The sequence below is a fragment of the Saimiri boliviensis genome, chromosome 1, assembly GCF_048565385.1.
Source record: "Saimiri boliviensis isolate mSaiBol1 chromosome 1, mSaiBol1.pri, whole genome shotgun sequence".
Taxonomy (NCBI): domain Eukaryota; kingdom Metazoa; phylum Chordata; class Mammalia; order Primates; family Cebidae; genus Saimiri; species Saimiri boliviensis.
The window spans coordinates 275,431,790-275,438,872 of record NC_133449.1 but is presented as its reverse complement, the minus strand read 5'-3'; positions in this window follow the sequence as shown (position 1 = coordinate 275,438,872).

Below are 7,083 nucleotides of genomic sequence, written 5' to 3'. Positions count from 1 at the left end.
CATGGGCTGATTAGCTACTTACACTTATTGTTGCTTCTTGATTAGGTGGATAATTAGCAGAACCAAAGGTTCTTTCTCTTTTTGGACCATATAGGGTAACTCCCTGACATTACCAGGGCATTTGTAAATGATCTTGGCCCTGGGAGTCTTTTAGCCTGCTAGTGAATTATACTAAGCACATAATGAGCAGTGAAGACTACCAGCGGTTACTATTTTGCAATCTTGGTTTTGGTGGATTTTAGCCGGATTCTTTACTGCAACATGCTTTATCAGCAAGGTCTTTGTGACCTCTATCTTGTGCAGACCTCTTTTCTCATCCTGTGACTTAGAATGCCTAACCTCCTGGGAATGCAGTCCAGTGGGTCTCAGCCTTATTTTCCTGGTCCCCACTCAAGATGGAGTCTCTCCGGTTGAAAAGCCTCTGAGGCAAGGTTTTGTTATACAAAGAAGATAACCATTCTGTTTTGTTCTCTTGTGCTCCTGGAATGTCTAACCATGCTTTTAACTTAAAGAATTCCAGGAATTGGCCTTAAGAGTTTCAAAATTTTGGACCAAGTTTGCAGAGTGTTTCACCTCAGCAAGAAATGCTTATCAGTTGATTTATAGCCTTCTTGCCACTGACCAGACCACTAGATAGCCCATTACTCAAGATGAGAATAGCAACCTGATATGCTGACTTGCACATTCTACCTATCACATGCTTTGCCCAGCCTAGCCTCCATACTCTACCACTGGTATCAATTCCCACAGTCTGCAAAATAAAATAAAAATCCCCAATTGGCACTTTCAGAGAGTCATTCAGGGAACTCTCTCTCTCTCTCTTTCTCTCTCTCTCTCTCTCTCTCTCTCTCTCTCTCTCTCTCTCTCTCTCTCTCTCTCTTCTCTCTTTGTTGTTCTGCCTGCCTATGCCCAGGCATAAGTGCCAATGAAGCCTTGTCTGGAAAACTTATTTTGGTCTCATGTCAATTTCTATTGCACTGAGGACTGAAGAACAATGGTTAGTAACATCTTTGGGGGCTTGTCTGAAATCATAGGGAAGATTTTTCTCTCCCAAGGTGGTAGGCTCATGAGCCAGCCGGACTCCTGAATGTGACCCCCTTCATGGCTGATGGGCGGCCAAACTGAATCTTAGATTCAGAGTGAGTTTTTCCTATGGTCTCAAGACCCTGTGCCACTACCACCTAGACAACACTTTCCCTCCCTTCCTGTCCTCTATTTGTTGTGTCTTTCTTTTGGCTTCTTCTTCCTTCCTCTATATCTTCTTTGCTTTTCACTAACTTCATCAGCTCAGCCTGAATAGATACCATGCCGAATGGATTCAAACAGCCCATCAGTTCGGCTGGTAGGAATCTCTGCCTGGTGCCCTGTCTCTGGACAATATAACCTTCTTTAAGTCTTCTAAGTACTTTCTTTCCTTTTGCTACACCTTGTGGGGAACGGAGGCCTGTGGGCTTTTCTGACATCTGTCTATTCAAGCATGCAAGTCTACCTATTCTCAGTGCTGTCTTTGTAAAGAGAAAATTGACAGTACGTGAGTCCGAAGTTTGCATCCCTCATATCCTGATCCATTGTTCACTTGTTTTTGTCTAATTTGACATCATATTCCCTCATGAAGCCCGTTGAGCAGCATCTGGCAAAAATGAGAGGCTTTTGCCCTCGGGTTTATGAAACAGAAAAGGATGATTTTCTTTTGTAATATGGCTTGAGCCCCACAGCTGTGGTATAGCAAACAGGATCATCCAAAACTGCTCTGCTCTTCTGAAAGCTACAGAGAAAGAAAACTTGGTAACTTTGCATGTCAGCAAAAGGGTAAGAATTTCTTACCGGTTAGGCTTCTAGATTCTGTCTCTCTGTGCAAACTGGTTGAGTGAATGGTAAAAATCATTACTTGTTTCCTCTACAAGGTTTTAATTAGTGAGTAGAAGGATTTGTGAGACTATTGTTAGGCTGTATACAATCTGATGTCCTTTGTGCTATAAATTTGTCATTCTGTGTCATTCAGTCATGAAGAGGTGCCACAGGATAGATGCGAGCCTAGTATTCCTACTTGCCCACTATCCCAGTCGGCCCAGCAGACTACAAACTTTGCTGGGGGTCCCTAAAACAAAAATTGAATGAGATTTTCCTCTCATCTTGTCTTATGCCATTGAGAACTTGACTTTGTAACAATATGGAGGTACTGTCTTTCTGTCTCTGTCATCCAGAGGGTGAGAAATTTTTAGATCCTCTCAGTCATCTGGTCTGAAAGGACACATTATAATGTCATGGTTATCCCGAATAATTCTCTCGAGGGGTTAAAGCCTTTGCAAGCTCAAAAGTGACTGCTTTAGAGTTCTTCTGGGGAAAGTGATAGCAGCTGCCACATCTGCAGCTCCGCAGCTAAGGCTTTGCCCTTTCACAGTGGTGATCTTGGTTCAATCCACAGCTTAGGGAATGAGTTCTTCCTGGTTTAATATTTGTGTGACCTTTGCCATTTATTAATTCTCTTCCCCTCTGTGAATGATTTCGAACTTCCTGTCTTAAATTTTCCTATCTCTGAGCTACCTTTAGGGTGATTCTAGATCTTGTAAAAACTGTTTGCCGTCTCTTTGGAGATACCTTGTGCACCCATGGTTAAGTCATAACCCTAGTTAAGGCTTATTGGTTTCCCTTGGGAAAATAGCTTTGGGGACAATAAAAAAGATGAAAAATCCATAGATATTGGCTGTTTGTTCTCTATAAATCTGGTAATAAAATATTTAAAATGTTTTTTTAAAAGAGCTCTATGATTAAAAGTCAGCTTAATTACAAGGGAATATCTAAGTTATACAAACATTTAAAAGGCCTTTATGTTTTTTTCTTTTCTTTTCTTTTCTTGGATTTTCATTTTGAAAAAGGAGGGTTTTTTTTTTTTAATTCTCAGTAGATTGAATTGTTTATACTATTTAAATGTCTAATGGCAGTTGCATACAGTGATTAGGAATTCTATCAGTTTTCCTTCTGTCTAACTGTGTATGTATATGTGTCATGTAGATGATGTTTTACTTCCAAAATACATAAAAGGGTTCAAATTAATTGGCTTAAACATGAGCATTGGAATAAAATACTTTGCCAGAAGAAACAAAACCTCTAATGCCTTTTAGTTCATATTACTTTAGTAATCTTTGATAAATACAGATAGTTTTAAAGACTATTTGTTTAAAACAGTCATAAAAACATCTTCAAAAGTTAGGTATTTGGTCTAAATTACTGCCTTCATTAGATGCTTTCGTTGCCACACCTGATACTGTCTTTTCTAGATCCTTTTGCTGCCACCCCAAACCCTGAGTTTTCTGGCTCTTGTGTAAGTGAAAATTAACTCAAGGCCAAATAGAACTTTTGCTCATGCCGGGTTTAACAGGCTTGTGGCTGGAGGCACAAGTGAAAAGTGCACAGGAAAGGGAGCTGGTGCTAGCTCTCTGAAGAGACTCAGTTTCTGTCATTTTAAGAAAGTCCGAGTGGGAAAGAGAAGATTCACAAGCATGTTTGGGTGTGAGCTTCTCTGCACTTGAGCAGTAGGACATGTTCGGATATGCATCACGTGACCAGAAAATGGCAGATAGGCCCTACCATGGGGGAGATTTTACTATGTCAATAAGATAGAATGAGGAGAACATCAGTGAAAAGTTAGTGCTGAAGTCCATCCTGTCTTCAGTCAGTTGGATCTGGTCAGGTTCTTATCAGGAGGCCAGACCCTTGCTTTAGTGACCTTGGCAAATACCACTCCAACCTGGTTAATTTTTTTTTTTTCATGATTAGGAATTTAGCATAGTCAGCTAAGTTAGAAAAGTTTCTCTCTTCCTGCTAAGGGAATGTGTTCTCTTTCCAGGGACGTAGTTTTAAGGGCAAGAATTTCCCAGTGCCATACAGCCCTCCCATCTCTCTCCATGTAGGAGGTTTAATGGTTTATGTTTGAATTTGGCAGGCTCGGGAAGAAACTAAAAGTCAGTCACCTCAGCCGAAGTTTAAAGGGACTCCCTTCATTGTCCAGAGGAACTCGGGAAAGTAGGAATTTCTCCCAGGATTAAATTCCCCTGCTCCACCCACAGAGAAATTCCTGCTCTCTGGAATCCCCTCCCACTTGGTGGGAGCTCCCTCTCCCCTCTGGGATTTCCCCTCTGGAATCCCCTTCTGCAGTTTTCCTGGAAGTCTTTCTCTTCTCTTTTCTCTACCTAAATAAAATCACCTTTCTGCAACACTTCTTGGGTCCAATATTTACTTTCACAAGTGTACAGGGCACCTGCAGTGGTCCCATTGCTCATTCTTTTTTTTTTTTTTTTTTTTTTTTTTTTTTTTTGAGACTGAGTTTTGCTCTTGTTACCCAGGCTGAAGTGCAATGGCGCGATCTTGGCTCACCTGCAACCTCCGCCTCCTGGGTTCAGGCAATTCTCCTGCCTCAGCCTCCTGAGTAGCTGGGATTACAGGCATGCGCCACCATGCCCGGCTAAGTTTTTTGTATTTTTAGTAGAGACGGGGTTTCCCCATGTTGACCATGATGGTCTCGATCTCTCAACCTCGTGTTCCACCCACCTCGGCCTCCTCCCAAAGTGCTGGGATTACAGGCGTGAGCCACCGCGCCCGGCATTGCTCATTCTTTAAAAGATTAAAGACCAAGAACCCATAGCATTCTCTTGGGGGAGCTGTGCCTCACCAGTACCCCCCAAAAAACCTGATTACCGAATTGGCACCCAACATGGGGCAAAGGAGTGAAGTGTACGAAAGAATAGTTACTTCAGAGGGGTAAGTACAAAATATTGAACCCTTCTCACTTTAAGAACACCTAAAGCAGTCACAGCCAGGGGAGTGGGGGGCGGCTGCGGGGAACTGGAACAGCACTGGCGCAGGCCAGCCAGAACTAAAAGCACACCTTGTCCTAAAAGCTGTCTTTCTCTCTCCCCCTGCCTCTCTCTCCGATGCTTCTCTGGGCAAATAACCTGTGGGAGGTGGGGCAAGCAAACACTCTCTGTTTGTACCAGGGATAGAACTGGGCATGCGCAGGCACCACCAGGTGTCGGGCTCACTAACTGGAGAGGTGGAGCGGGCACACTCCCCTGCCCCCAGGCCTTTCGCTCCTTGCCAGTCAAAACAAGAACTGGGGCTGCCCACCGCCCAGCCCTGCATGCAGTCAGCTGCAGCTGGGCAGGGAGAAAAGAGCTTGGGGTGGGGCGAGGAGCATTCCGGTCGGGTGCAAATGCTGTCAGCGGAGCGGCAGCACTTAAGGAAGCACTGCAGGGAAATGCTTTTGCTAGTTCTCTTGCTCACTGGCCAGCATGTTCAGATCCCTAGTTGGGGGCAGCATGAAACCGCAAAACAGGGCTGTTAAAAAACCACAGCAGGGACAGAACAAGGGAACTCCACCTCCTGGGGTGTTCACAGGTCGGCCGAGGGTCCCTGTGTGAGCAGTGTCTGGGAGAGTGACCCAGGATGCACACAGGGTCCCAGCAACATGCTGGCCGCGGGTGCCTGCGTGGGCAGCAGCTGGGGGAGGGGCCTACATTGCACACATGGTCCAGGCAACGTGGGGACACACGTTCCTGAGCAGGAGCACGGCAAACTTTCTCCTCTGGCAGGTGGTGTAAAAAAGGCACGCAAACAGGTGGGGCAGCTGCAGTGGCCCAGCTTATTTCTTTAAATGGTGTGCTCTAATGATCCCCTCCCTAGACGCTTACCCTTCTAGGGCAGTTGTATTTTTTGACCTGTGAAAATTAAACCTGTGCTAGAAATATTAGTACCCATCTCCTGAGCCTCACTGGACTCTTCGGAGCTCGTTGGTGTGATTATCACCCAATCCAATAGCTCCTTTCAGTCCATGTCTCCATGGTGGTCACTGAAGGTCATGCAAGGCCGTGGGTGTGAGTCCATGAGGGTGGTAGGTCATCATCGGAATCCAGTAAATGGAAAGCCCTCTAATAAAATGGATCACGCATCTTGGGCTCCCCAAATTTTGGGGTGCTCCCTGAAAAATATTTCATTGCAGTACCCATTTTACCTGGGGGATGCCTCAGGTCAAAGCAGCTGTAATTTTCTTAACCAGGGATTCAGGCATTCCTTGTGTTCAATTTCAAATGGGTGCTTCTATTCCCAAGCTCAAGTCCCAATTAAAATGTATACTGGGATATTAGGACCAATTTAACACAGGACTTTTAAAAAAGAAGCAGCTCATCTTTCTGTGCTGAACAGAGTGGCCGACATACCCCCTGGTGAGTGGAAAAATCTGGCCTCCACAGGGAAGTATAGATTATAACACTGTTCTATAATTACACCTGCATTCTGAAAGTGAAAGTAAAGGGCTTGAGGTCCCCTCTGTGCAACTTTTCTTTTCCCTAAGGAATAAGCCTCAGCTCTGTGAGGCCTGTGCCCCATACCCCATTCAGCCCTCCTCAGGACTACCTCCACATGTGGGACTCCCTGTGGCAACTACCTCCACCAATGCCAATCAGGACTCCTCAGCTCCTGTACCCCAACAGGAGCCAGGGAGGGCTGAGATAGCTAGGGCATCTCAGGCTACCCAGATGCCCAAACTCTGCCCCCTACAGGCAGTGGGAGGAGAATTTGGCCCAACTAAGGTGCACACCCCCTTCTCCCATTCTGATTTAAAGCTAATTAAGGTGGACTTAGGAAAGTTTTCAAATGATACAGGCAAGAACATAAACGTTCTGCAGGGCCTGGGTTAGACCTTCTAATTAGACTGGAAGGATGTCATACTTTTGCTTAATCAAACCCTAAGCAGCAATAAAAAAGAGGCTGCTCTAGCAGTGGCTTAAGAGTTTGGGGACACTTGATACCTTAGTCAGGTACATAACCTATTAACTCCAGAGAAAAAGGGTAGATATCCCACAGGTACACAGGCAGGCCCTGGCACGGACCCTCGCTGGAATCCGGATTCAGAACAGGGGGACTGGAGCCGTAAGCATTTCCTAACCGGTGTACTTAAGGGATTAAGGTGAATTAGGAAAAAGCTCAAGAACTATGTAATGTTATCCACTATAACTCAAGGAAGGGGAAAAAAAAAAAAAAAAAAAAAAAAAAAAACCTCAACAGCTTTCCTTAAGCAATTGTGAAAGT